The sequence below is a fragment of the Prionailurus bengalensis genome, chromosome D2, assembly GCF_016509475.1.
Source record: "Prionailurus bengalensis isolate Pbe53 chromosome D2, Fcat_Pben_1.1_paternal_pri, whole genome shotgun sequence".
NCBI lineage: Eukaryota > Metazoa > Chordata > Mammalia > Carnivora > Felidae > Prionailurus > Prionailurus bengalensis.
The window spans coordinates 52120400-52147595 of record NC_057351.1 but is presented as its reverse complement, the minus strand read 5'-3'; the positions used below and the strand labels follow the sequence as shown (position 1 = coordinate 52147595).

The 27196-nt window shown below is 38.0% G+C and overlaps 1 protein-coding gene and 1 non-coding gene across 9 annotated transcripts in view; one reads left to right on the top strand and one right to left on the bottom strand.

The window, feature by feature from the left end:
* CPEB3 (cytoplasmic polyadenylation element binding protein 3) overlaps positions 1-27196 on the top strand; it is a 197144-nt gene that overhangs the window by 3146 nt on the left and 166802 nt on the right. The gene's annotated exons all lie outside the window — the stretch shown is intronic.
* Positions 13110-13216, bottom strand: LOC122493570. The gene has a single exon (XR_006299932.1). It is a non-coding gene; the product is annotated as a U6 spliceosomal RNA (small nuclear RNA).

Here is a 27196-nt window from a genome sequence, read left to right as displayed (position 1 = left end):
GAAGTACCAAATGAATAGCGTGGAAATACGAAGTGATTTAGAGGTTTAGAGGCATCTGTTAGGGGCTGGTGTATTAAAGAGAACTTTACGAAATAAGGGAAATTTAGGCTCTACCTTGTAGCAGTAGGAAGAATTGTAGGTGAATAAGTGACTTGTAGGTGTATGTAGATGAGGAGGTGGAGAAGGGTCTTGGGTCTGGATAAGGATGAAAAGATGTAGAGAGAGGAGTTAACCTCTGTTATTGTAGGTCTCTGTTGAGTGAGAGTGAAAAATACACTGTTGGCTAAGTAGGGAATAGATAAAAAGGCCTTGAATCTATTCTTTCAACAAATATTTATTGAACGTGCACTATTTATGTGACAGGCACGAATAAGATAGGCACTGGGGATACAATAATGAGCAAAAGCAAGCATATTGCTTACCTTTGTAGAGTTTATAATGAGAGAGAGAGAATCACATAATTTTTTTAAATTTGCAAATGTACATAGTGTTATGAGAGATTATAGCTAGGGAATTGACCTAGATAGGGAGGTCAGGAAAGTGTCTCTCAGGAAGTGTCCATTATGCTGAAACCTGAGGAAGAGCAAGAGTTAACTAGAGAAGAGGAGGAGGAATGAGCAATCCAGGCCAAAGAACAGCATGTGCAAATACCCAGGGAAGGAAAGGCCTGTGATGAATGGGGGGCCCTGAAACAAAAAGGGAACTTGGGGCAGAATGAGACCAAAAGGGTGAATCAAGTGATAGGAAATGAAGAACTTTGTAGACTAATTTGAGGAATTTTGCCCTTATCCTACAATCCTGCTGGGAGGAGTAGTTTAGACATAGGAAATCAACTCTATTCTTTAGGAATAGAGAATGGGAAGTTAACTTATGGTTCTTAAGCCTGCTGTGAGTCAGAGACTCACCCTGGAAATTCTGATGTGCCTTGTCATTGTGCCCAATTAGCTGTTTTGTTTTGTTTTGTTTTTTAACAAGTTCTGTAAGTGATTATTAGACCACTGGTATCTGAGGAAATACTGCAGTGGGTGGAGAGCCTACGTTTAAGTCTTAGCATTGCCACTCAGAAACTCAGCAACTGTGGGCAGGTTATTGAATCTCTTTAAATCAAGTTTCCTCATCTCCAAGGGAAAGAGCTATAGCATTTACTTCATTGGATTGCTGGGAGGATTAACTGAGAAAATTCATTTAAATTGTTCAGTACGGTGCTGGGCACATGGTAAGAGCTCTATTGGTGTTAGCTCTTAATTATTACTAAAAGTTCTTGAATAAAGGTGAGAATGATTTAGGGGGATTAATTTTGAAGTAGTATGCAGGATGAATTAGAAACAAAGACAAGTTAGATCTCAGTAACTTGGCCATGGTCTGGAACTATTTTCAAAAGTTTACTTTAACACAGCTATTAGTTCTTGAAGATCCTTGGATAGGCTAAGTAGTTCTTAAGTAGATAATGTCTCTAAAGGACTTTTATGGGGGGACTTTGGTCCCCAGAGTACATCTTACTGGCTTAGAATCTATAGGATTACTTTGAATTGGCTTAATTCTGGACAGAGGCTTCACTGGCCCTTGTAGTGGACAGCCTAAAATCTATTTATCTTTATTTGCTGCTTAGAGAATAGGATCCTAACAGCTTATATCCACTCTAATGCAGTAGATATTAACAAAGAGTAAATAATTTTACATAATATCATCATGCACTAACTTGCCTTCTTCACTTCTTCATAAATATGGTGGAAGACCCATTACTTTTCATTATCTTTGCTTAAATTCCTCTTTGGGTTATGTGTCCCTGGGATATGCAATGGTGTGTCAAAAGTAGACAAAAATCACAGATAACTTGTCACATATTCCCTCTTGTATCCCTCTTGTGTCCCTGAAGTATCAGTTTTATGAGAAAATGTACATATAATGAATTTTCTTCCTTTTCAAACAAACATGGATGTCATAGAGCAGCAGTTCTCAAAATGTGGTCCAGCAGATCCCTAGGGCTACTTGAGGTCAAGATTATTTTCATAATAATACTAAAATATTATTTGCCCTTTCACTGCATTGGCATTTACTTTGATGGCACAAGTAATGATGGATGAAACCGCTTGTGCCTTAACACCATTAAAGGCATTGGTACTAACCTGTACTAATGGTTATATATTTTTCACCACCATGCACATGCAGTAAAAACAAACCAAAAGTTCACTTAAGAATGCTCTTGATTAAGCAGTAAAAAATACTTGATTAAATCGTGACCCTTACATACACACATCTTTAATATTCTGTGTGATGAAACGGGAAATGTGCACACATCTGCATCCAAATATGATAGTTGTCTCAGAGAAAGACAAATGATTGAGATGCAAACTGAACTGGCTACTTATGACAGACTATTTTTACCTGAAGGACTGACAATAAAGAATTTAAACTTTTGTGCTATAAAGAATACTGTTAAGAGAATGAAAAAAAAAAAAAAAAGAAAATGAAAAGACATCCCACAGAGTGGGGGAAAATTTTGGAAATCATGTGTCTGAAAAGGGACTTGTATCTAGAGTACATGAGATTTATTACAATTTAATAGTAGAAAGGCAAATAGCCCAATTAAAAAATGAACAAAAGATCTGGATAGACATTTCTCCAAAGATATACAAATGGCCAGTAAACACATACAGAGATATTCACCAACCATTAGAGAGATACATTACCATTAACCAACATTAACCATTAGGGAGATACAGTTCAAAAAAAGGACAAATGTTGGTGAGAATGTGAAGAAATTGGAGTTCTAGTACACTGCCGTTGAGAAGGTAAAATGGTCCAACCACTTTGGAAAACACTCTGGCAATTCCTCAAAAGGTAAAACCTAGTTTCCATATGACCCAGCATTTCCACCCCCAGGTATATAACCAAGAGAAGTGAAAACATGCCTACATAAAATCTTGTACGTGAACGTTCATAACAGCATTATTCATAATAGACAAAAAGTGGAGCAGCCCAATGCCCATCAATTGAGGAATGGATAGATGAAATGTGGTGTGTCCATGCAATGGAATATTGTTCAACAATAAGAAGGAATGAAGTACTGATACATGCTACAACATGGATGAACCTTGAAAACATTACACTAAGTGAAATAGTTCCAAATAGCACATGTTCTAGGATTCCATTTCATGAAATGTTAAGAGATAGAAAATAGATTATTGGTTACCTAGGACTATGACAGATGGGGTCTTGGGTGTGGTGACATCTAAGGTGTGCAGGGGGGTTCTTTCTGAGGTGATGAAGGTGTTCTAAAATTGATTGTAGTGAGGATTGCAACTCTGAATACACTAAAAGCCACTGAATTGTATACTTTAATTGGATGAATTACATGTGTTTGAATTATATTTCCATAAAGCTGCTATTTAAAGTAACACCAGATCGGGGCCACCTGCTTGGCTCAGTTGGTAGAACATGCAACGCTTGATCTTGGGGTTGTGAATTCAAGTCCCATGTTGAGTGTAGAGATTACTTAAAAATAAAATCTTAAAAAAACATCAACAATGGCACTGGATACTAAATGTACTCTTGATCTTGGGGTTGTGAGTTCAAGTCCCATGTTGAGTGTAGAGATTGCTTAAAAATAAAATCTTAAAAAAAATAATAATGGCACTGGGTGTTATATGTAAGATGAGTCACTAAATTCTACTCCTGAAATTAATATTACACAGCGTGTGAACTTACTAGAATTTAAATAAAAACTTAAAAAAAAAAAACAAAAACAGAGTTTACTCATTTCTTACTGTTTTTTTTTTAATGCTGTTTTTTAAAATAATTATTTTTGAGGACTAGAGAGCACAAATGTGCACATAGGGGAGGGGCAGAGAGAGAGGGAGAGAGAGAATCCCAAGCAGGCTCCATACTGTCAGGGCAGAGCCCTATGCAGAACTCGATCCTACAAACTGAGACCATGACCTAAGCTGAAATCAAGAGTCGGACCCTTAAGCAGCTGAGCCACCCAGATGCCCCTCCTTATTATTGGTTTTAAGAGCTCTTTATACATTCTGGACACAAGTCCTCTATGAGAGATGTGTTTTTATAAAGTTTATTCTTCCAACTCACATCTTTTTCACAGGAATATTTTTTGAAGAATAGGAATTTTTAATTTTGATGAAGAAAATTTATCATTTTTTTCTGAAATAGATCATGCTTATAGCATCAGGATTAAGTATTTTTTAATTCAAATGTGAATATATTCTATAAAAAGGGAGTGTTCTTAGAACATTGAATTTGGTATCAAACAGATCTACTTAAATAGGAAGTAAATAGATACTCTGACCTTGAGTAAATTGTGAATGTCTGAGCTTGTTTCCTTGATATAAATCTTTGGCGTAATATCATGACTCCTGGATGGAGTTTCTGGCAGGATTATAGTAGAAAATAAATGAAAAGGAGGAAAGAGTGTTGAACAAAACTAACTAAATAAATAATTTAAAAAATTATGAAATGACACCAGATAAAACCTTAAAATCCATTATTAGTTGGCTGATTTAATAACACATGACACACCCATATAACATAATAATATATAGCTGAGCTATTGGAACAAATGAGGTATTTCTATACAGGCCATAAGGAAAAGTTGCCAAAGGTTTAGTAACCATCAGTTAGGATTTTTTTGTTGTTGTTCCACAGAAATCAACTACATAATTCAGCCTTTTAGGGGACATTTGCTAATGTGTAGAGACATTTTTGATTGTTACATAAGGGGATTTTACTAACATCTGATGGGACCAAGGATGCTGCTAAATGTACTGTAATGCACAGAACAGCTTCTCACAACAAAGAATTATGTAGCTCAAACTGTCAGTAGTGCTGGGGTGCCTGGCTGACTCAAGTCAGTGGAGCCTGCAACTGTTGATCTTTGTTTGTAAGTTCAAGCCCCATGTGGGGTGTAGGGTTTACTTAAAAAATAAAATCTTAAAAAAAAAAAAAAAGTGGTGCTGAGGCTGAGATATTCTGAACTAACTTAACTGAAGGGAAATTTGTTGAAAAGATATGAGTTACTTAAGGCAAGACCAGGCTAGGAACAGTGAGGTAGGAGCTACACCAGAGAATATTGGTAGCAAAACATTCCATGTTTAAATGGGTACAGCACTGGAATGAATAAACTACAACTGTTTTTATTCTGCTCACAGTTCAGAATCTAAGGAGGGAGGATCTAATCAATGTTCCTTGCCACTTGGCTAAGGGCAGGCAGTATACCGTGAGTGAATGAAGGCAATTCCTCAAAAGGAAGTACATTCATTAGCAAATACTTATTGACCATATGTTTATGTTTCAGGTTTTATTTAGGCGCTGTGGATAGAGTAGAGCAAAAGAAATGAAAAGATCCATGTGGAGTTTATATTATTAAGAGGCTAAATCAGGGCAAATCTTTAAGTAATAAAGAAGGTAGAATAGTTGCCAAACATCAAAACCAATAAATACTACCTATATATTAAGTGAAAAAAGCAGGTATTATCCCACTTATTATTATTATTATTTTTTTATTTAGGATGTATATGTAAGATTTCTAGGGGCGCCTGGGTGGCGCAGTCGGTTAAGCGTCCGACATCAGCCAGGTCACGATCTCGCGGTCCGTGAGTCCGAGCCCCGCGTCAGGCTCTGGGCTGATGGCTCAGAGCCTGGAGCCTGTTTCCGATTCTGTGTCTCCCTCTCTCTCTGCTCCTCCTCCGTTCATGCTCTGTCTCGCTCTGTCCCAAAAATAAATAAACGTTGGAAAAAAAAAATTAAAAAAAAAAAAAGAAAAAAAAAAAGATTTCTAAAAGGATATATAGGAAATTGTTTTTTGTTTTTTTAAATATTACCTCTGGATAGTGAGACTGAATATGGGGAGAAGAGTCTACTTTTCATTTATTACCTCATAATATTTTCCTTTTCACCATGAACATGTATTTTATAGTTAAGGTTTTATTTAATTAGATGAAAAAACAACAGAAGAAATCATTACAGGTGAAGGATGATTAAAAGCTTTTAAAAAATCACAATATTGTGGTGCTCTGCTTATTATGGAAAAGCAGAAAGGAAGAAAGAACATCTGACTGGAAAGTGTGGCCTGTAATCATTTAACAAATATTTATTGAACACCTAGCTGCCTTAAATCTTTTTTGGAAAAGGTGGAGTATAAATATCAAACATCAGCCATGTGTGAGGCACACTGTGAGGTGCTGTATCTGGAACAGGATTGAAATTTGAAAAAGATCTGACAACTGCCCTCACTGGTGCTTGTTGGCATCTACTTATTGACCACCAAATATGTGGCATGTGCTGGACCCTTTTTATACACATCATTTCAAATCCTAACAACAATCTTACCAGATAGGTATCTAGGTCTCCCATTTCACAGATGAGAACATTGAAAATTGGGAAGATGAAGAAGTCATAGCAAATAATGGCATAGCTGACATTTGAATCCCAGTATATCTGACTTTACTGGAGAACAGTGTGTGAGTATGTGAATAGTTAAATAACAAGTAAAAAGGAAAGTAAAAAAGCAATCACAGGACTACCCTTGGTTAATTTTTGAAGAATTTTACAGATAAGTATTCCAGGAGCTGAGAGAAGGAAAAAGAAGTTGCTCATATTTGGAGCAGTCTGGGCAGGTTTCCTAGTTGGAGGAGTGGTTTGAATTGGGTCTTGAAGGAGTATATAAATATGTGAAGAGAAAGGCAGCGTGTCAACTTTTACTGAATGCCTGCTCGAGGCTAGAAACATCTCATCTCAGCCCCATATCCCCATTTGAGAGATGAGGAAACAGAGGCCTCACCTTACCTCCACCCCCTGCCAGGGACAAGCAATTAATAGGCATTAATTTTTGGCAATCGGATAGGTGAAAAGAGAAATTTGTTGTTACAGCCAAACACCTCTATTTTATAGCTTCTGGCTTTTAGTCTTGGGTAAGATGAGTTAATGGTAGGAGAGAAAGTATACATAATAAACTAATAGACCAGGATATACCCTTTTGGGAGAATAGGTATTCAGCATAAGTAGGTTTCCTCTACTTAGGGAGTTTTAGGCCTTTATGAAGGTGTTCTATCTAATTTGAGCTTCTACAGCTGAAATCTCAACTTGGTAAGTCTTAGGAGGGTCATCCATTCAATCATTTATTCAACATTTCTTGAGCTCCAACTATGTACCAGACACTGTAGGAGATATTGGGGATACAAAGATATGAATAATACATGGTTACACTGTTTTTATTTTATTTATTTTTATTTATTTTTGAAAAAGAAAACAATGGGGGTGGGGAGAGGTACAGAGAATAGAGGGAGGCAGAGAATCCCAAGCAGGCTCTGTGCTGGCAGTGCAGAGCTCAAGGCAGGGCTTGAACCCATGAACCTAACCGTGAGATCATGACCTGAGCTGAAATCAAGAGGCGGATGCTCAACCAGTTGAGCCACCCAGGTGCCCCTATTACACTATTCTTGTCATCAGGCTGCTTACAATTTAATGGAAGAGACATGTAGTCATATATACAATATATGGAAATGTGAATCCAGTATTTTTGAACATACTCTGAAAAACCTAGGAGTCCTCCTTGAGTCATTTTTCTCCTTTACCTCATCCTCCTATCCCTCAGTCAGTTACAAAATATGGTCCATTTATCTCCTAAATATTTCTCAAATACAATTATTTCCATTCTTTCCGCCTTCACCTCAGTCCTGTTGACTGTGTTCTCTTACCTTGTACTATTTAACAGCCTCAAATTGCCTCCCTGCATTCACTTTAACCCCTCTCCCCCTTCAACTGATTTGACAATTGGCCTTCCAGTCTGCTCTTTCTTCCTTTGACTCTCCAGTAGAGTGACTTTTTAAGAAATGTAGAACTAAAAAAAAAAAAAAAAAAAAAAAAAAGGACTGATCATGTTATCTGCTTAAAATCTTTCTGTGGGTTGTTTAAATCCTGGTGAGAAGGAGCCAATGGAAAGCATAAATTTAAATTTAGCAATTTTGGAGAAAAGGGGAATAATCTATCAATTGTACCTTATAGAATCTAAGCTTCATGAGGGAAGGGACAGGGACCCTATCTGTTTTGTTCAATGTATTTTCAAAATTTTTATAAATGTTTATTTATGTTTGAAAGAGAGAGACAGAGTGTGTGTGGGGGAGGGGCAGAGAGGGAGACAGAATGTGAAGCAGGCTGCAGGCTCCAGGCTCCGAGCTGTCAGCACAGAGCCTGAAGCAGGGCTGGAACTCACAAGCCATGAGATCATGACCTGAGCCTAAGTGGGAAGCTTAACTGACTGAGCCACCCAGGCGCCCCTGTTTTGTTCAATATTATATCCCCAATGTCTGGCACAGAGCCTGGCCCATGGCATGTGTTCAGTAAATATTTATTCAAAAAAAGCAAGACACTTCTAAGGCTAGAATGAACCCTGTAATGTTTGGTTGGAATTGGAGGTATCAATACAAACTTATGATTTTATAGATATAAATAGATCTACACAGAGGTATGCATACATATACTTTCTAGCTCTATCTGCTGAGAGAACCTGAAGCAAAGACACCCCAGAACCAGTGAATATATCTAGTGGTATCTCCAATAAAGGGAACCCAAGCTCTTTAGAGAAATTAGCTCTTTGCTAATTCTAAACTGGCTCAGGAAAAGTACATGAGCCTGGAAAATCTGCGGTGACAGAAAGTAGGGATGTGCTCAAAAAAAGATGGGAGCATGTCAAAAAGACCTAGGAATCAACTTGAAGGGATTCTAGTGGAATAGGGGACATTTTGAGTAACAAAATACTAATACTAATGAATCATAACTCATGGAATAAAATATGAATCCATGAGTCATTACTGATAAAAATAAATGACTAAATCAGGGGAGAAGGAAAAACTCTTCCTTAGAGTAGCATTCCGGATAATGTAGAAGAGTTGATAAAGAGCACAGATTACCATTTGCAAACACCACAGAAATAATTGATACAGGCAAGAATCATTAATGGATGCTAAAATTACTGGGTGAAATTATGTTGGGAAACAGAATATTCACATAGAAAGTGTCTTCCCAAAGATATTTAAGTAAAAAGTGAATAATAGCTTTACAGTGGAGAAATCTGGCAGACCCTACTTTAACCAAGTGATCAAAGTTAACACGTGGGACAAATCCACATCCTGTTCCTTCTGAAATGATGCACTGAGCAGGACACAGTATCCCTTTTGTGGTATTATTGCCAAAAATGTATAGCCTGAATTTGATCACGAGGAAACATTAGATAAATAGTAATTGAGATACATTCTACCTAATAACTGGCCGGTGCCATTCAACAGTGTCAGGGTCATGAAAGATAGAGGCTGAGGAACTATCCCATATTAAAGGAAACTAAGGAGACGTGACAAGTGAAAGCACCGTGTGATCCTGGATTGGATTCTTAGAAGGGACATTAGTGGGATGATTGGTAAAATAAGGTATGCAAATTATGTAATGAATCAATGTTATATCCTGATTTTGATAATTATACTGTAGCTATTTAAATTGTTAACATTTGGGGAATGTGGTTGAAAAGTATAGGGAAATTATTTTTTATAATATTTTTGCGATTCTGAAATTATCTCAAAATTAAAAGACGAAAAAGACCAAAATAAAATCCTACTTGTAATGGCTTTATATTGCCCTTGCTTACTTACCAGTTTCCCTTACTTACCTAAGCTCTAGAATGCTGGCTGGCTACTGGCTTTCTTCCCTAGTTCCTTGAGTACAATGTGCTGCCTCCTCTTCAGAGCCTAAAGGTAGGAGGAACCTTGGTATTCTTTTTGAACGGAACACACTTCTTTTGAACTCTTTAAGGCTCAGCTTGTTTACTTACACAATATATTTTTTTAATTTTGGAGAGGGAGAGAGAGGGCATGAGCTTGGGAGAGGGGCAGAGGGAGAGAGAGAGAGAATCTTATTCAGACTCCACACTTAGCGAGGAGCCCAAGGTGGGGCTTGATGTAGTGCTCAATCCCACAACCCTGGAATCATGACCTGAGCCGAAGTCAAGATTTGGATGATCAACCGACTAAGCTACCCCTCAGCTTGCTTACTTTAGAAAACATTTTGACCCCCTAATCCATGTCCTGACATCATATGGTTTCATAACATCTAGTACTTTTTCATGGCATTTTTATCACAGCTTCTATGAAATTATTTATCATGATATTGACGAAAGCCTACTCACTGGTAATTAATGTTTATAAGAGACGGAGGGATTGTGTCTTCTTGCCCAAAGTTATTTACCTAAAGCCTTACAGTGACTATTTGAGGAATTAATACAAGTTATGAAGTGGAACATTCCCATATCCCCTGTAATAACTTGGATGAAATTGGACACAGGAGACATTTTAGGTTTGAGGAGATGAACATGGGGACCAGAATTGGTGGCAGTGACAGGAAAGGATAGAGGAGTCTTATCACAGAAGGAGCCATATGACTTGATAGAAGGAAGAGTAAAAACTGATGCAAATTTAATCACCAACTGCATAAAGGTACACAGTTGAAATGGCACTTGAGTCACTTTTCCAGCAGTATTTTTTATAAGTATGTTCCTAAATACTTGAACATGAAGTCTGTTTATTTAAATTTTTTTTTCTATGTTTATTGAGGGGGGGGCAGAGAGAAAGAGGGAGACACAGGCTCTGAAGCAGGCTCTGAGCTGTCAGGACAGTGCCTGAGATGGGGCTCAAGCTCACAGACCCTGAGATCCTGACCTAACCTGAAGTCAGACGCTCAACTGCTCAACCGACTGAGCCACCCAGTTGCCCCAAATTCTGTTTATTTTTAATAAAAATGTGTGTGCCCATGGTAAAATACTATATTACATAATAAAAGTATTTTAGTGAAAATACTAATTAGCATGCTAATTAGTATATTTGACATACTAAATTTTACTAGAGTATTTTAATTAAAATACAGTATACCCATGTTAAATTAATACTATGCACCATGACAAACATTAAACAGTAAACCAACTACATGAGAATACCTGAATGTCCCTCTGTAGTGGATGTTGTGATGCTACAACCGAGATTGTCTCTTCATAGGGAAGGTGCTTATCACATAGCTGATGGGAATATTGGCTCCTGGTGATGTGAAGCTTTGCTTTGTTTTGTTCTTACTGGGCATTGCTTTAGGATGCAGGGAACTGCCTCACTCTAGGTTATGCTCCTGGGAGCCCACAGCCAGTGATAAGATGCAAAGACTTAGCTTCCTTGCCTCATTTGAGGACAAGTCTGAGGGCTGTCTCAGCTCCAGAGCTCATCACAAGATGGACTGAGTACTCAGTTGTAACCACTTTGGGAGTCAGTGTATCTCTCTGACTCTTCCTGCCTTCCTTATTTCATTGCACATATATTTGTCAGTTGTGTCCTATCCTCAATGAATCATTTGCATGCAAAACTTGGTCTCAGAATCTGTCTCCAAGGAACTCAACCATTGACACTGTCTCATCTGGCTACCCCCTAAAGGTTGCCATCATTGGAACCTCTTTACGTATGTGTCTGGATCATTCCCCACCCCCGGTTTCTAAAAAAAAGTCTCGAGAAATATACAAAAAGAGTACCCAAAGTATAGGTACAGCTTGATGAATTTTCAAAATTTAGCAATATTTTTATTAGAGAAAGAACAAGGAAATGATTTTGGATAGTGTGAGAACCACTTACATTTACAACTTCCTCGTGATGGGAATTTTGAGAGAGAGGGGTGTGTTGCCAAGGGAAGTTGGAAGTTTCTCAGATTTTTAAAAGAGCAGTTATCTTTTGGTTGACTGCAGTGCACTCTGAAATGAGAGGAACATTCTAAGTCTACTTTATAATACATTTAGGTGAAAAGGGGAAAATAATGAATATGAGGAATCAGAGGAGAAACTGAATCATTTTACTAGGAAGAGAGTGGAAAAGATGATCTTCCTGAAAGTCAAATATCTATAAATCAAAAATGTCAAAATATTGCTAAAAATTTGAGTAACTAAGATTTTCCTATGAATCAAACTTAATACTATTTATAGCTCAACCTAAGCTCTTTATACAACTCTTTTGATTTTAAAGTAAAATTTCAAGAATCCATCCATGATTTTGTTCATCAGTGATAAACATAGCTTTCACTGAGGGTGTTAAGTTCACTTTCTATCTTTACCACCACCACCCTCTTTGCTTGCCTGGATGATACAATAGCTGGCCTCCTAATCAACTATTTCTTGGTTTCCACTCTTTTTTTTTTTAACTTTAAAAAAAATTTTTAATTTATTTTTGAGATAGAGACAGACAAAGCATGAACAGGGGAGGGTCAGAGAGAGAGAGGGAGACAGAATCGGAAGCAGGCTCCAGGCTCTGAGCTGTCAGCACAGAGCCCGACGCAGGGCTCGAACTCACGGACCGTGGGATCATGACCTGAGCCGAAGTCGGACGCTTAACCAACTGAGCCACCCAAGTGCCCCTTGGTTTCCACTCTTATCCCAAATGCAATCTGTTCTCTGCAGAGAACCACAGTGGTCTTTTTAAAAGCTTAAAGCAGATCATATTACTGCCTTACTTAAAACTGTCCAGGGATTTCCCATCAGACTTAGAAAAAAATCCAAAGTCTTAACTTAGTCTAAAAGACCCTACATGATCTGGCTCCTGCCTACCTTTCAGATCCCATCTTGTACCACTTTCCTCGTTGTTTACTTGCCCTCTAGCTACAGTAGATAGCTGTTCCTCTAAAACAGGTCAGAAAACTAAGGCAGGGGCCAAATTTTGCCAGAGGCCTATTTTTATACTGCCAGAGGACTAAGCATGATTTTTACATTTCTAAAGGATTGTAAAACAACTGTAACAACTGGAACAAAACCAGTTATATTCAGGAGAACTTCTGTGATTTACAAAGCCTAAAATATTGACCATGTGGCTCTTTCACAGAAAAAGTTTGGCAATCTCTGCTCTAGTCTTATTCCTCCTCCATCAGGATCTGTTCATTAGCTGTTCCCTTTCCATCCTATGCCACCAGTTCTTTGCCTGGATGGGTCCTTTTAAATTCAGGAGCAAGTTCAATTCATGGAGACCTTTAATGAGAGAATCAGATTCTCTCAATCACATCACCTTTTTCTTTCTTTCTTTTTTTTTTTTTTTTTTAATATGGAACACTTCACGAATTTGTGTGTCATCCTTGCGCAGGGGCTATGCTAATCTTCTCTGTATCATTCCGTTTTTAGTATATGTGCTGCCAAAGCGAGCACACGTCACTTTTTTTCTTTATAGCACTTACATTTATCTGATACTTTCTTATTTATTTTTATTTTTCCAACAACCATTCCTTCCTTCCCCTATGCAGGAAGATCTTTTCTTGTATACAACTTTTGAGCCTTCTTGATCTTGTATTTAGATGGAAGAGAGCAATTGTGAATGCTGGGAGCCTACTACATAATAGGTGCTCAATAAATGTGTTGAATGGATGAATTTGCAAATTATTTCTGTAAGTGAAATTTAGGGCTTTTTTTTTTTCTTTGTCCTCTCTTTTGTAGGGAGTACCTACAGTGCAAACAGCAACTAAGAGCCACTTTATTTTATTTATTTTTTATTTTTTTTAATTAATTTATTTTTTTAATGTTTTATTTATTTTTGAGACAGGAAGAGACAGCATGAACCGGGGAGGGTCAGAGAGAGGGAGACACAGAATCTGAAACCAGAGCCACTTTAAAATCGAGAGGCAGGGGCACCTGGCTGGCTAAGTGGGAAGAACATGCACCTCTTTGATCTTGGGTCATGAGTTTGATCCTCTCTACCATGTTGGGTATAGAGATTACTTAAATAAAGAAATAAACTTAATAAACGGAGAGACAAAACAATGTCTTTCCCTTAAGAGATTAACTCTGTTCCTCCTCTGCTCTCCCTAGGAGAGGCCATTGCTGGAAGGGTGTGGGATGTTTCAAAGGGATGTCTCAAGGACTTCTTATTTAAAAAAGAAAAAGGGTGCCTAGGTGTCTCAGTCGGTTAAGCATCCAACTCTTGATTTCAGCTTAGGTCATGATCTCATGGTTTGTGGGATTGAACCCCACATTGGGTTTTGTGCTGACAGCACGGAGCCTGCTTGGGATTGTCCCTCTCTCTCGACCCCTCCCCTGCTCTCACTCTTTGGGCCCCTCCCCCACTCTCACTCTTTCTTTCTTTAAATAAATGAATGAATGAATGAATGAATGAATGAAGTAGAACTTTTCTTCCTTTCATCTGTTTCTTTTAAGAGAGGAATTTTTCAGAATAACAAGACTAATTGAGGTCTCATTCTCTAAGATACTCTCAGGTTTTTGGGTGAAGATGGGCTTAACATTAAAGGAGATGGTTTAACACTAAGCTGAGGCAGGCCTGGGCTCAAAAGAAAAGCCAAGAATGCTCTAATAGGGCTTGTTCTAGGTGATCATATGGAGGAGAAGGATAACTCCAGGTGCTGGATTCTTCTGGAGTTTCTTTAAGATTGTCTGATCACATGTTTTCAGTTTTGGTTTGGAAAATACACAGTCACTAAAGGAAGAAGCAATGGGAGGCAGAAGCCTGATTGTAAAGGAGAAAAGGTGGGCACTATAAGCCCTCTGGGTGTGGCAAGAGGTAAGGGATAAGAGTTAAACTTTAGAGTTTGAGTTTTAGAATCAAAATAGACCTGGGCTTATTCACTGACTGGATATGTCACCTTGGGAAAATTATTTAGCATTTCTAAGGCCTGGTTTCCTTATCTGAAAAATGAGTATAATGATAGCTTCTGTCTTTTTAGAGTTATTATGAGGATTAACTGATAAGGCATATAAAATGCTTAGCTAGATGCCTACATAGACTAAGTGATCAGTTAGTATGAACATCATCATCATTGTCATCACCAAATGATGAAGAAATTCTCTCAATCCACTAATTTTGAAACTAATAAAGAATAAAACCTGTATCCTGTAGCAATTTAAGGATATGTCTCACTGTACTCAGCTTCCATGGTAGAGAACACAGGATATAGAAAGAGGTGGGCTATGAAATGTCTGGATAACAAGATCAGTGTTGCTACAAGAAGCATGGGCTTAACATAGGTCATTTGACTCTCCATATTAAGTGGAAAGGAGACAAATCTGTACTTGAATGTAGATATTCCAGATAAACCTGTCTGCCTGTCAGTATTAGCTTTGGATTTCATACATTGACCTTTACTACTTTATAGTTTATTAAAAATGCCCTCATACACACTAATATAATTCTGACTTAGGTAGGGCAGCCATTGTTATTATCCCTATTTAATTCTAGAGGAAACAAAGACTAAGAAATTGAGAACATAGGTTTTAGAATCAGATTGTGTGGTTTGAATCCTGGCTTCTTCATTTCCCAATGGTATAACCTAGGGTAAGTTACTTGGACTTCTCAGAGTCTCAGTATCTTCACCTGTGAAATGGGGATAATGAAGGTACATAACCTCTTAGGGTTGTGTGCAGTTTCTCATCATGTAAACAAAGTACATGGCAAGGCAAATAGATGTGCCTAATATTTGTTTTTGTTATCTCCCAGGGCCAGGCACCTAACAAGTGGTAATTCTGGTATCTAAATTTAGATAATTGGATTTCATATCCAATGTCCTTTCCATACACGACCTCCCATAATATTAATAATGTTGATTCCCTGCCACTGTGATGATGTACAATCCATTAACATTAGGGCAGATGGTCCAATTTGTTTTTTCAGAAGTGATGGGAGATCCATCTATAGTATCCCTCTTGGTACAGTTGGCACACTTATCTGATTCTCAGTTTCCTCAGTGAGAGAACAGTTATGGCCTTAGGACAGGGCTACACCAAAAAGCTCTAGATTTTGGTTCAGCTGTTTGCAGCAAAGTGCTGAAGATACTAGTCTGACCACATGAGAAGTCAGCCTGTATTAACTGAACCAAAGGGAGACTTGTAGTGTAGTTGAAAAAGCATGCACCGGGGCGCCTGGGTGGCGCAGTCGGTTAAGCGTCCGACTTCAGCCAGGTCATGATCTCGCGGTTCGTGAGTTCGAGCCCCGCGTCAGGCTCTGGGCTGATGGCTCGGAGCCTGGAGCCTGTTTCTGATTCTGTGTTTCCCTCTCTCTCTGCCCCTCCCCCGTTCATGCTCTGTCTCTCTCTGTCCCAAAAATAAAAATAAAACGTTGAAAAAAAAAAAATTAAAAAAAAAAAAAAAAAAAAGAAAAAAAAAGAAAAAGCATGCACCTAGTGAGTTGGAAGACTTGAATTCTAATCTTAGATCCACTACTTATTAACTATATCTTGAAACGTCTTTGAGCCTGAGTTTCCACATCTCTGTTTTGTATTTTTTCTAGCTTTATTTAGGTGTAATGGACATCTACATGTTTAAAGTGGGGATTCCAACAGTTATCCTTGGGGCTGTCACCTGGTCATACAGTCCCTTTATGGAAATTAGGAAAAGGTGCCTCTTCTTCCAAGCAGATGCAGCTTTACATTAAGGTTCATGAGCTGAGTGAGCAGAACATATACTAGATTTCATTCTCCACTAGCCTTCTGGTGCATTGCACAATGAGGGACCTCTGCTGTCTCTCCACTGCACAGGGCCGTTAACATCAAGTGAGATAATAAAGGTGAGGAAGCTTGGTAAAGTGTAATCCTGTCTGTCAATGTAAGGCAAATACTACTTGGTTTCAAATATTAGGACCCAAGGGTTACCTGGGTAGATATACTGAGCATTGCCCTTCCCTTTGTTTCGATGATCCCTCTGATCACTAACTTGTACAGCACCTATAAATTACTGGCTTTTAAAGCAGAGATTATGGCAAAGAAAGGCTTTCTACATCATTTTCAGGCCTAGACCGGTCTTGCTCTTGAGATCCCTGAAGACTAAAATCAGGTTTTTTTGATGATTCATTCTCTTGAAGACAGGCTGTTTTTAGAACACCCTAGAGTGGGACTGGGTCTTGCCCATGGGTGGAATTTGGAATCCTTTGGTTAGAGCTTATCTCTGGTTTTCAGGCAAAGGTCATTGTATAAAAGGCTTGTATCAATGGGAGAAAGAAAAGTTGCTGAGCCACAATTTGCCCTCTTTTCACAGCTTTGAAGCCCAAGCTGTGTTCTGGGCTCTGTGGATCAAATAGGACAAGAGGATCTGCTTTTATGAGTCACTAACAAAGAGACAGCTTTAGAGTCAGACAAACCTGAAATTAGGTACTAGATCTGACATTTACTAGTTTTACAACCTTGGGCAGGTAAATCACCTTTCTAAGTTTCCATTTGTCATCTGGAATTAGGGATAGTAACAGTATTTATCTCATGGGTTTTTTACGTGGATTAAATGAACTAATACGTGGAACGCACTTAGCATTTTGTCTAGCACACAGTATGTGTTCCATAAATGTTAGCTTTTATTACTGAGCTCCCTGCAAAATACCAGACTTTGCCATGCCTTCCCCCAAGAAGCCTAGGGTTCAAGTTGGGGATTAATATAATTATACCAGAAAAGATAAATAGAAATACAAAGCAACAAATGTGTGATACGATAGGAACTGATGTTAGGAACTGGTGTTTGAACGAGGCTGTGCAAAAAGGTGAGATTAAGATAAGTAGAAAGGATGAGGAGGGCATTCCATATGGGATCGGTAACAACAGCAAGCTTCAGGACACTGAGTAGACCAACTTGCCTGGAGAAGTGGGGATAATGCTATCTGGGAACATAGGTTGGGATTAGAAGAAGAGAATCCTAAATATAGGGTAAGTGTTTGACTCTTGTTCTATAGATAATGATGAGTGACATGACGAACCTTGTGCATGAAAATGTCTAGCAGGTGTCTGGAAAGCTCTTGGGAAAGTGCTCAGAGCCAAAGCTAAAACTTTGGGGATAGAAGTTGAAACTATGGAAGCCAGCTCCTTGAGAGGTGCCTGTTGATTACAATTTAATGAGGGTGGCTTTTGAAAAGCATTTAAAGTGAGATGGTGAACCTGTCAGATTTGAAGACAACTTAAAACATTAATGGGGGTAGGGTTTGCTTCTCTGAAGTCTTCTGAAAGAACATGTGGTCTGTCAGAAAAATTTCTTAAAATGGAAATTTGAAATATAAAATATAGTTATTATAGGGAGAGAAAAATGACCTGTATAAAACTTAACCGTATTTCCTGAAATGTTTTCAGAGGGTTCTTATGACTGAGTAACCATGACAAGAGTAGGAAAATGAATAAGCTCTAGTTGACTAGAGGGAGGGATGTTGTATCAAATCAGTTTATAAAGGGAGATGACATTGTGGTGAGGGGACTCAATTTGCAGTTCAGTAAAATCTAAAAATAGTGTGGGATACTTTTTTTTCTTTTAATATAGTTGACACACAATGCTACATTAGTTTCAGGTGTACAACATAGTGATTGGACAAGTTTATATATGGCGCTGTGCTCACCACAAGTGTAGCCACCATCTGTCACCATACAGGCTACTACAGTACTATTAACCATATTCTTTATGCTGTGCCTTTTATTCTTTATTCCTGTGACTTTTACTTTATGCCTTTATTCATTCCATAACTGGAAGCTTGTACCTCCTACTCCTCTTCACCCATTTTGTGGGGCACATCTCTTAAGAGTACAAATTTAGTTATTCCATAAGTTCACAAATTTTTTCTTTAAGATTTTATTTTTAAGTAATCTCTACACCCAACACAGGGCTTGAGCTTACAACCCCAGGATCAAGAGTCACATGCTTTACTGACTGAGACAGTCAGGTGCCCCAAGTTCACAAATTTTTGATGCATAAAACTTTTTATATAAAAATACGTAGGCCACTGTGCATTATTTAGACCTAAGATGAATACAGATACATAATATATATATGAATATTAAAATTTTTTTAATGTTTATTCATTTTTGAGAGAATGACAGAGTGCAACTGGGGAAGGGGCAGAGAGGGGGAGACACAGAATCTGAAGCAGGCTCCAGGCTCCGAGCTGTCAGCACAGAGCCCAACGCAGGGTTTGAACTCACGAACCATGAAATCATGATCTGAGCCAAAGTCAGATGCTCAACCAACTGAGCCACCCAGGCACCCCTTTAAATTGAGGTATAACTGACATAGAACATTATATTAGTTTCAGGTGTACAAAATAATCAGTATTTGTACATGTTGCAAAATGATCACGATAATAAGTTAACATCCATTACCACACATCATTATAATTTTTTTTCTTATGATGAAAACTTAAAAAGATTTTTTTAATGTTTATTTATTATTGAGAGACAGAGCATGAGCATGGGAGGGACAGAGAGAAGGGAAGACAGAATATAAAGCAGGCTCCAGGCTCTGAGCTGTCAGCACAGAGCCTGATGTGGGGCTTGAACTCACAAACTGCAAGATCATGACCTGAGCCAAAGTCAGATGCTCAACCGACTGAACCACTCAGGTGCCCCATCTTATGATGAAAACTTTTAAGGTCTACTCTCTTAGCAACTTTCAAATATGCAATGTAGTATTATTAACTATAGTCACCATGTTGTACATTACATCCTTAGGACTCATTTTGTAACTGGAAATTTGTACTTTTTTGTCCACCTTCATGAATATTCAGTTTTAAAATAAAATTAATTACAATTGAAGTTTAGAAACGTAGGAAATATAGATGAAGGCTGTTGATGTTTCTTTTTCTTTAATGGAATACATGTGCATACACATTGGCATGACATTTGAAATGGAATCTCCAGGTAATAATCATGGGCTCTAAGTATACAGACTTATATGTAATATTTCCTTATCACATGAAGGTATGATGACGAATGACAAAATATTGAATATACTGGGATGCTGAAAGAGAATTTTATTTGGCATATCAAAAGAATAGAAACTTCCACATTAGGTTATTATCAGAACAGTAACTATATTCTTTGTTATATACACTAATCATGCACTGTTTTCATATTAGAACTTAATTTCTGTAGGAACCATAAACTTCAACTTTTTAAAAATAATTTGTTAATATGTATCAAAAGCCTTAATGTTCTGCCTTTCAAACAAGTAATTTTTTCTTTAGAAATATGGCTTAATGTAACAATTTGAAAAATAGTGAAAATTTGTAAGCAAACTAAATGTCCTGTAATGGGAGAAAGAGTAAATTAATTCCACCAAATTTTAGTATGGAGTATCTTCATTAAATGTTATAATGTCATCAAACCTAGTGTTTTTGAAATACTTTTAATGGCAAGAGAATTTCTCTTCACCTAATGTTAAATAAGTGCTTTCAGCCTCTGTAGATTGAGCTAAAAGAACTTTGTTCTTTGATTTGGTCAACAAACTTTTATCTAATAAACTTTTATTTTATCTCTAAGTTTTAGGCCCAGTGCCTGGCTTACAAAGATGAATAGAGTCCTGATCTTGAATCTTTTCTAGGAAGGATAGATGTACAAATAAATAATTATACTAAAGCATGAAGAATACTTTAATAGAGGTATGTTTGTATTATGGAGGGATATAAAGGAGGGAATGGGCAATTCTCACATGGCAAGGGAAAGCCTCAAAGAGGTTTGAACTGGGTTCTTTTGGGTGAGTAAGAGTTGGTTATCAAGAGGTAGAAAGGTATTTCAGGCAGAAGGAATATGTGCAGAGGCATTATGGTAGAAGAGCTTGGTCCGTGCAGGGACCTGTAGTAGTTAGGTATGGCTGGGAAGAAGAGTAGAAGAGTTAAGTTTGTATTTTATCCTCTTGGCAGGGGGAAAGTAAAGAATTTTAGGAAGGGGCATACCATAATAAAATTGTATTTGAGTGATTAATTGGGCTTTAGTGTGGAGGCCACATTTGAAAGGGTACTAGATGAGAGACATTAGGGTAATCCTGCCATAGTTCAGGTGTAGTGTTAAACTGGCTGCGAATGAAGAGGAGGGGATGTCAGGCAGAAATTTAGGAGGCCAAAGTAATAGGTTTTAGTGACCAATTGGACTTGTCCCTCAGTGAGTGAGAAGAGAAAGAGAAAACCATGTCCAAATTACTACCTTCAGTGACTAGATGGTTCGTGGTCTCATTAAGTAGGAGAAAGGTAAGTAAACCAGGAATAAAGGCAAAGGCGCGTGTGAGAAGAGGTGCTGCAGGATCCTGAGACAGAGAAGTTGTTAAATAGTTGTTTGGAACTTAGCAAAAAGATTTCATCTGAAAACCTGGATAGCAGTGAACTCCTGTTTCCCAGTTCATGAATATAACATTGTCCAGGGAGAGTGTAGAATTAGGAGAACCCTGAGGGAAGATCTATCTCGTATCCAAGAGACAGAAGAAACTTAAGAACTGAAGAACCAGGAAAGCAGTGTCTTCAAAGAAAACAGAACAGTCTGGAGTTAGTTTGCTACTGCTGTGTAACAAATTCCCTCAAGCTTAATGTCTTAACACAAGCTTATTTATGACTTACGGTTCTAGGGATCAGAAATCTGATGCAGCATGAATGGGTCCTCTGTTTAGGTTGTCAAATCTGCTTTCAAGCTCATTCTTGTTGGCAGAATTACAGTTACAGGACTAAGGTTCCTGTTGTCCTTCTGGCCTGGAATCTTGAAAGGCCATCTTAGAATTCGGCTTGTAAGTGTTTTATGAAGGATGAATGCCAAATAAAATCAGAATTGAGCAGTGTCAATTGGTCATTGGTAAGTTTAGTAAGATCAGTAGCACGAGCACTTTTTAGCAGGATGGTAGGGGCAGAAGCCACATGCAGTTAAGTTTGGGAATCAACTGGAAATGAAAGCATAGCTGGGATATAGGGGCTTCTTTCAAACACCCTGTCGTGAATGGGATGGAGAATGTTGGGAATAATAAACTAATGAACTAGGTCTCAAGGAAACTAGAAGGAATAAGCTCTAGACTACAGGTGGAGTGATTAATTGTGGACCTGTAGGGGAACTCAGCTTCCTCTGAAATAGAAGGAAAGGAAGTATGGAGGGGACTACAGATAAGTTTGTGAAGGGGGTGGGGGGAGGGTCTTGGTGCGAAACAGCTGAGAAATTGAGGGCATTACTGTCTAATGGCCTCAGTTTTCTCTTACAAGTTCAATAAAAAAAAGCAGGTGAGGGGGCGCCTGGGTGGCGTAGTCGGTTAAGCGTCCGACTTCAGCCAGGTCACGATCTCCCCGTCTGTGAGTTCGAGCCCCGCGTCAGGCTCTGGGCTGATGGCTCAGAGCCTGGAGCCTGTTTCCGATTCTGTGTCTCCCTCTCTCTCTGCCCCTCCCCCGTTCATGCTCTGTCTCTCTCTGTCCCCCCCAAAAAAATAAATGAACGTTGAAAAAAAAAAAAAAAAAAAAAAAGCAGGTGAAGTTCTGGAATTGCTACTTTGTAGCTAGGAGGCCTTTCATAAAATTGTTGATGAATGCATGAACCAAAAGCTAATGGAGAGGCAAGAAACATAAAGAACTCCAGGTGCTCTCCAGATTGCCCACCAAACCACATCTGGCTCACCAGGCTCCCTTTTTGCTCCCTTTTCTCTTGTTATGTTCTCAAACTTAGTCTGAGCTAGAATTGTTTAATAGATCCTCACTCAGAGGATGTGGATTTCCTGCTTATAAATTGCCTTGGGCTTTAACAATCTTAAAATCTTTCTAGGTTACCTAGAGGATATCTAATTTACCATAGTTGACCAAAATTACTTTTCCCTCCTTAGGTTGCGAGGTATTTGAAGTCAAGGGACTTTGGATTTTTTCATCTTTGCATGTAGCACCTGTAGGGACAGTCCTGGCATGTAGGGAGTCCCCCATTTATTTCTCTAGCTCCATGACCTAGACTTAAGGCTCCCCTTTTTATTTGGCCATATTGTGCTATTTTTTTTCTCTTTAACTTAGAGAAGATAGTAAAACTTTACAAGTATATATGTAAATTTTAGAAATTTAATGGAAATATAACAAAAATACAGAAAAGTGCATATATTATAAATGTCTGGTTTTCTGAATTTTCAAAATAAATACACCTGTGTAACAGCATCCAGTTCAAGAAAACAGTATATCACCAGCATCTCTGCAGTCCTTTTTATGTCTTCTACAAATCATTATTTCTCTGCAGAGGTAACTACTATGGTGACTTCTAATCCATAAATTAGTTTTTAAAATTCTTTTTATTTATTTATTAAAAAAATTTTTTTTAATGTTTATTTATTTTTGAGAGAGAGCGCCGGTGCAAGTTGGGGAGGGGCAGAGAGAGACTGAGACTCAGAATCTGAAGCAGGCTCCAGGCTCTGAGGTGTCAGCACAGAGCCTGATGTGATACGGGGCTGGAACTCATATGAGTCATGAGATCATGACCTGAACCAAAGTCAGACACTCAACCAACTGAGCCACCCAGGTACCCCCATAAATTAGTTTTTTTAGAACTTTATATAAATCAAATCATATGGTATGTACTTTGCCCTGTTAGGCTTCTTTCACTCAGCATTGTATGCATGCAGTTCATCTGTGTTCTATGGAATTAGAGTCTATTCATTATCTTTGCCTTATGATATTCCATTATATGAATCTATATATAGATTCACTTATCCATTTGATTGTGGATGGATATTTGGGTTGTCTCCAGGTATGGGTTATTTCTGATTGATGCTGCTTTGAACATGTCTTTTGGTGAACATAGGTTTGCATTTCTAATGGCTATATATCCAGAGGCAGAATTGCTAGGTTTTAAGGTATGTGAATGTTTGCTTTAGTAGATCCTGCTAAATAGTTTTACAATGTGGTTGTATAGCTATACTAAATTATACTTCTGCCAGCAGTGTTTGAGTTGCTCCCACATCTGTGCTAAGGTATGGCATTATCTGCCTTTTCCAATTTTAGCATTTCTGGTTTTATTTTGTATTTCTTTGATGATTAGTGAGGTAATCATGTACTTTTTTCATATACTTTCTTTGAACATTTGAATGTCTTTTGTTGAAGTCGCTTGTCTTTTTCTTTGAGATGTTTACTATTAATTTGTAAGAGTCCTTTATATATTCTAAGTCTTTTGTTGAAAAATATACATATTGCATATATTTCTCTCCTTCCAAGAGTTTTCACTCTAATTCTGTCCTTGGTAAACAGATGTTCTTAATTTAATTTGTTTAGTTTATTAAATTTTTCCTTTATGGTTATTGGTTTTGTGACCTGTTAAAATTGTTGCCTACTCCAACCTCATGAAAATATTCTCCTATGTTCTTTTAAAGGCTTTGTTGTTTACCTTTTACGTTTAGGCCTACAATCCATCTGGAAATGATTTTTGTGTATGGTGTGGCAAGGGTGAAAGTCTTTTTTTTTTTTTCCATATGGATATTCAGTTGACTCCAATATCCTTTATTGAAAAAAAACATCCTTTCAAACTGCAGTGTTACTGTTTTCATAAATCTGGTGACCATACATATGTGGATCTGTTTCTGGACTTTTTATTTTATTCCGTGTGTCTTTTGCTTATCCTTGTGCCAATAACCGTAGCCTAATTACTATAGCTTCATAATAAGTCTTGATATCTAGTAGTGTAAGTCCTCTAGGTATATTATTTTTGCCATCTAGATTGTTTTGGCATTCTTGGCCCTTTGCACATAAATGTAACTTTAATACAACAAATATTTTTTAAAAATTTTAATGTTTTTATTTATTTTTGAGAGAGAGACCGAGCGTGAGCAGGGGAGGGGCAGACACACACACACACACACACACACACAGAATCCAAAGCAGGCTCCAGACTTTGAGCTGTCAGCGGGGCTGACAGAGCCTGATGTGGGGCTTGAATTCATGAACTGCAAGATCATGACCTGAGCCAAAGTTGGATGCTTAATGGAATGAACCACCCAGTCATCCCAATCTAACAAATATTTACTGAATATCTATTTACTATGTGCTAGGCACAGTGATAGATGTTGGGAATATAGCTGTCAATAGGATAAGCCTGGTTCTTTTGTTATAGTTGGGAAAGCCACTCACAGAGTGAGATGAAAAAATGGCCTAGGGGGGTGCCTGGCTGGCTCAGTTGGTTGAGCGTCCGACTTCGGCTCAGGTCATGATCTCGCAGTTCCTGAGTTTGAGCCCCGCATCGGGCTCTGTGCTGACAGCTCAGAGCCTGGAGCCTGCTTCAGATTCTGTGTCTCCCTCTCTCTCTGCCCCTCCCCTGCTCGCACTCTGTCTCTCTCAAAAATAAATAAAAAATTTAAAATATTAAAAAAAAGCTGGCCTAGGGTAGGGGCGCCTGGGTGACTCCATTGGTTAAGCGTCCTACTTTGGCTCAGGTCATCATTACACGGTTCATGGGTTCGAGCCCTGGGTTGAGCTCAGTGCTGACAGCTCAGAGCCTGGAGCCTGTTTCATATTCTGTCTGTCTGTCTGTCTGTCTGTCTCTCTCTCTCTCTCTCTCTGCCCCTCACCAACTGGCACTCTGTCTCTAAACATTAAAATAATTTAAAAAGAAAAAAAATGGCCTAGACCCTGAGAAACTCAGTATTTAAAGTCAGTTAACAAAGAAGATTGAGAGCTAGTGAGAGAGAGCACGGATATGCTAGAGGGCACATAACCCTACATGTGAGAAAACCAAGGACGGCATGAAGGAAGCAAAGGGAAGGTATATCCAGCAATTATGGTCAGTTATGTCAGTGTTACTGCAAGATCAAGCAAGATAAAGACTGACAAAACATCCACTGGATTTAGCTCTGAGTACTATTGAGAACTTAATGAAGCAGTTTCTGTGGAGAGGTGAGGTGTGTGTCTTTATTAGACTGTAAACTTTTAGATGGGAACAAAGTTTCCTGTTCAATTAGAGCTGAATGAATGTTATTTCATGATGATAATCAAATGATCTGCATGCTCCTCATGATGAAAAAGTAATTGCTGTTCTAAATGGAGAATAATTTAATACTTACTCAAATCTTGGTTGTTTTAGATAAGCAAAAACTATATTTCATCCATCCATCCATCCATCCATCCATCCATCCGTTCATTTATTTATTCATCCATTCATTCTGCAAACGTCTTGGGAGCAACCACCAATTACCCAGGACTCACATGTACTACATTGAGTACAGATGTGAGTAGTGTAGGAATGGAAGAAAGCTTAGAAAGATGTATTTGATCCATGTATATCTCAATGAGTTAACTCTGCAATCTCTCTTTTGACAGCCTTCCATGACCATTCAAAGCGATAAATGGTTAAGCATTGTGATCTGAAGACAAAATTTTAGACAGTGCTTTCTTTCTGGTTAAATAAAACACAGGATTTCAGTAGGGAAGGTCTTTTTTCTTGTTGGGGCTCCTTCTATAATTTATTATTTGTTTGGTATTTATTTACACTTTGGCATTTTTGTTTGAGTCCTTTTCTTTTTAGATTTGAATGCTTATTTTAGGAAAGGAAGAGCAGGAATTACTTCATTTTCAAATATAATACAATTACATTTAGTGTGGGCAGTGCTAATTACTGATTGCCATTTATTGAGGGTCAGGGGCCAAAGTTTATTTTTCTTTATTGTGTGAATTATTATTAGACCTTCACTTGTGGTCAGGTGGATTAATAAATGCCCAAGTAAACCACTTTCAAGCACACCTGAATAACTTAAGAATTTCTATCAATAGGGGCACCTGAGTGGCTCAGTTGGTTAAGCATCCAACTTCGGCTCAGGTCATAATCTCATGGTTTGTGGGTTTGAGTCCACCATCGCGCTCTGCTCTGGCAGTGTGGAGCCTGCTTGGAATTCTCTTTCTCTCTCTCTCTCTCTCTCTCTCTCTCTCTCTCTCTCTCTCTCTCTGCCCCTCCCCTACTTGCACTCTCTCTAAATAAATAAACTTGAAAAAAATAATTACTACCTATAAAATCTTGACATTAATAATTTTAAAGTATTTTTTTAAAATAAGTCTTCATAACAATTTTATGAGGGAACTTTCTTTTACTTAATTGAAGTACTTGAAAACATAGAAGTTTGGTAGGTTAGGGAAGTCTTCAGGAATAAGATTAACCTTGAGTGATCCTGACAGACTCTGGAATGCAAATGATAAGTACAGCATGTTGGCAGAAGTAAGGCTTTCTTTAGGAGAGTAGAGGAATAGAAAAAATGGGGAATATAAAATAAGTTCACGGTAGGAATAAGAAGGCCATTTAGTTCTTTTAAAAAGACTTTTCACAGGTTGATTCACAATAATTTTTTTCCTCTTAAATTGTTTTGTTTTTTTCCTTAGAAATAACTAGAAACAAAGACCACTAATGCTACAAATTGGTAGTCTCTGGTAATACTATAATTCTAATTGGTGAAGAAAGGAAATAGAGAATT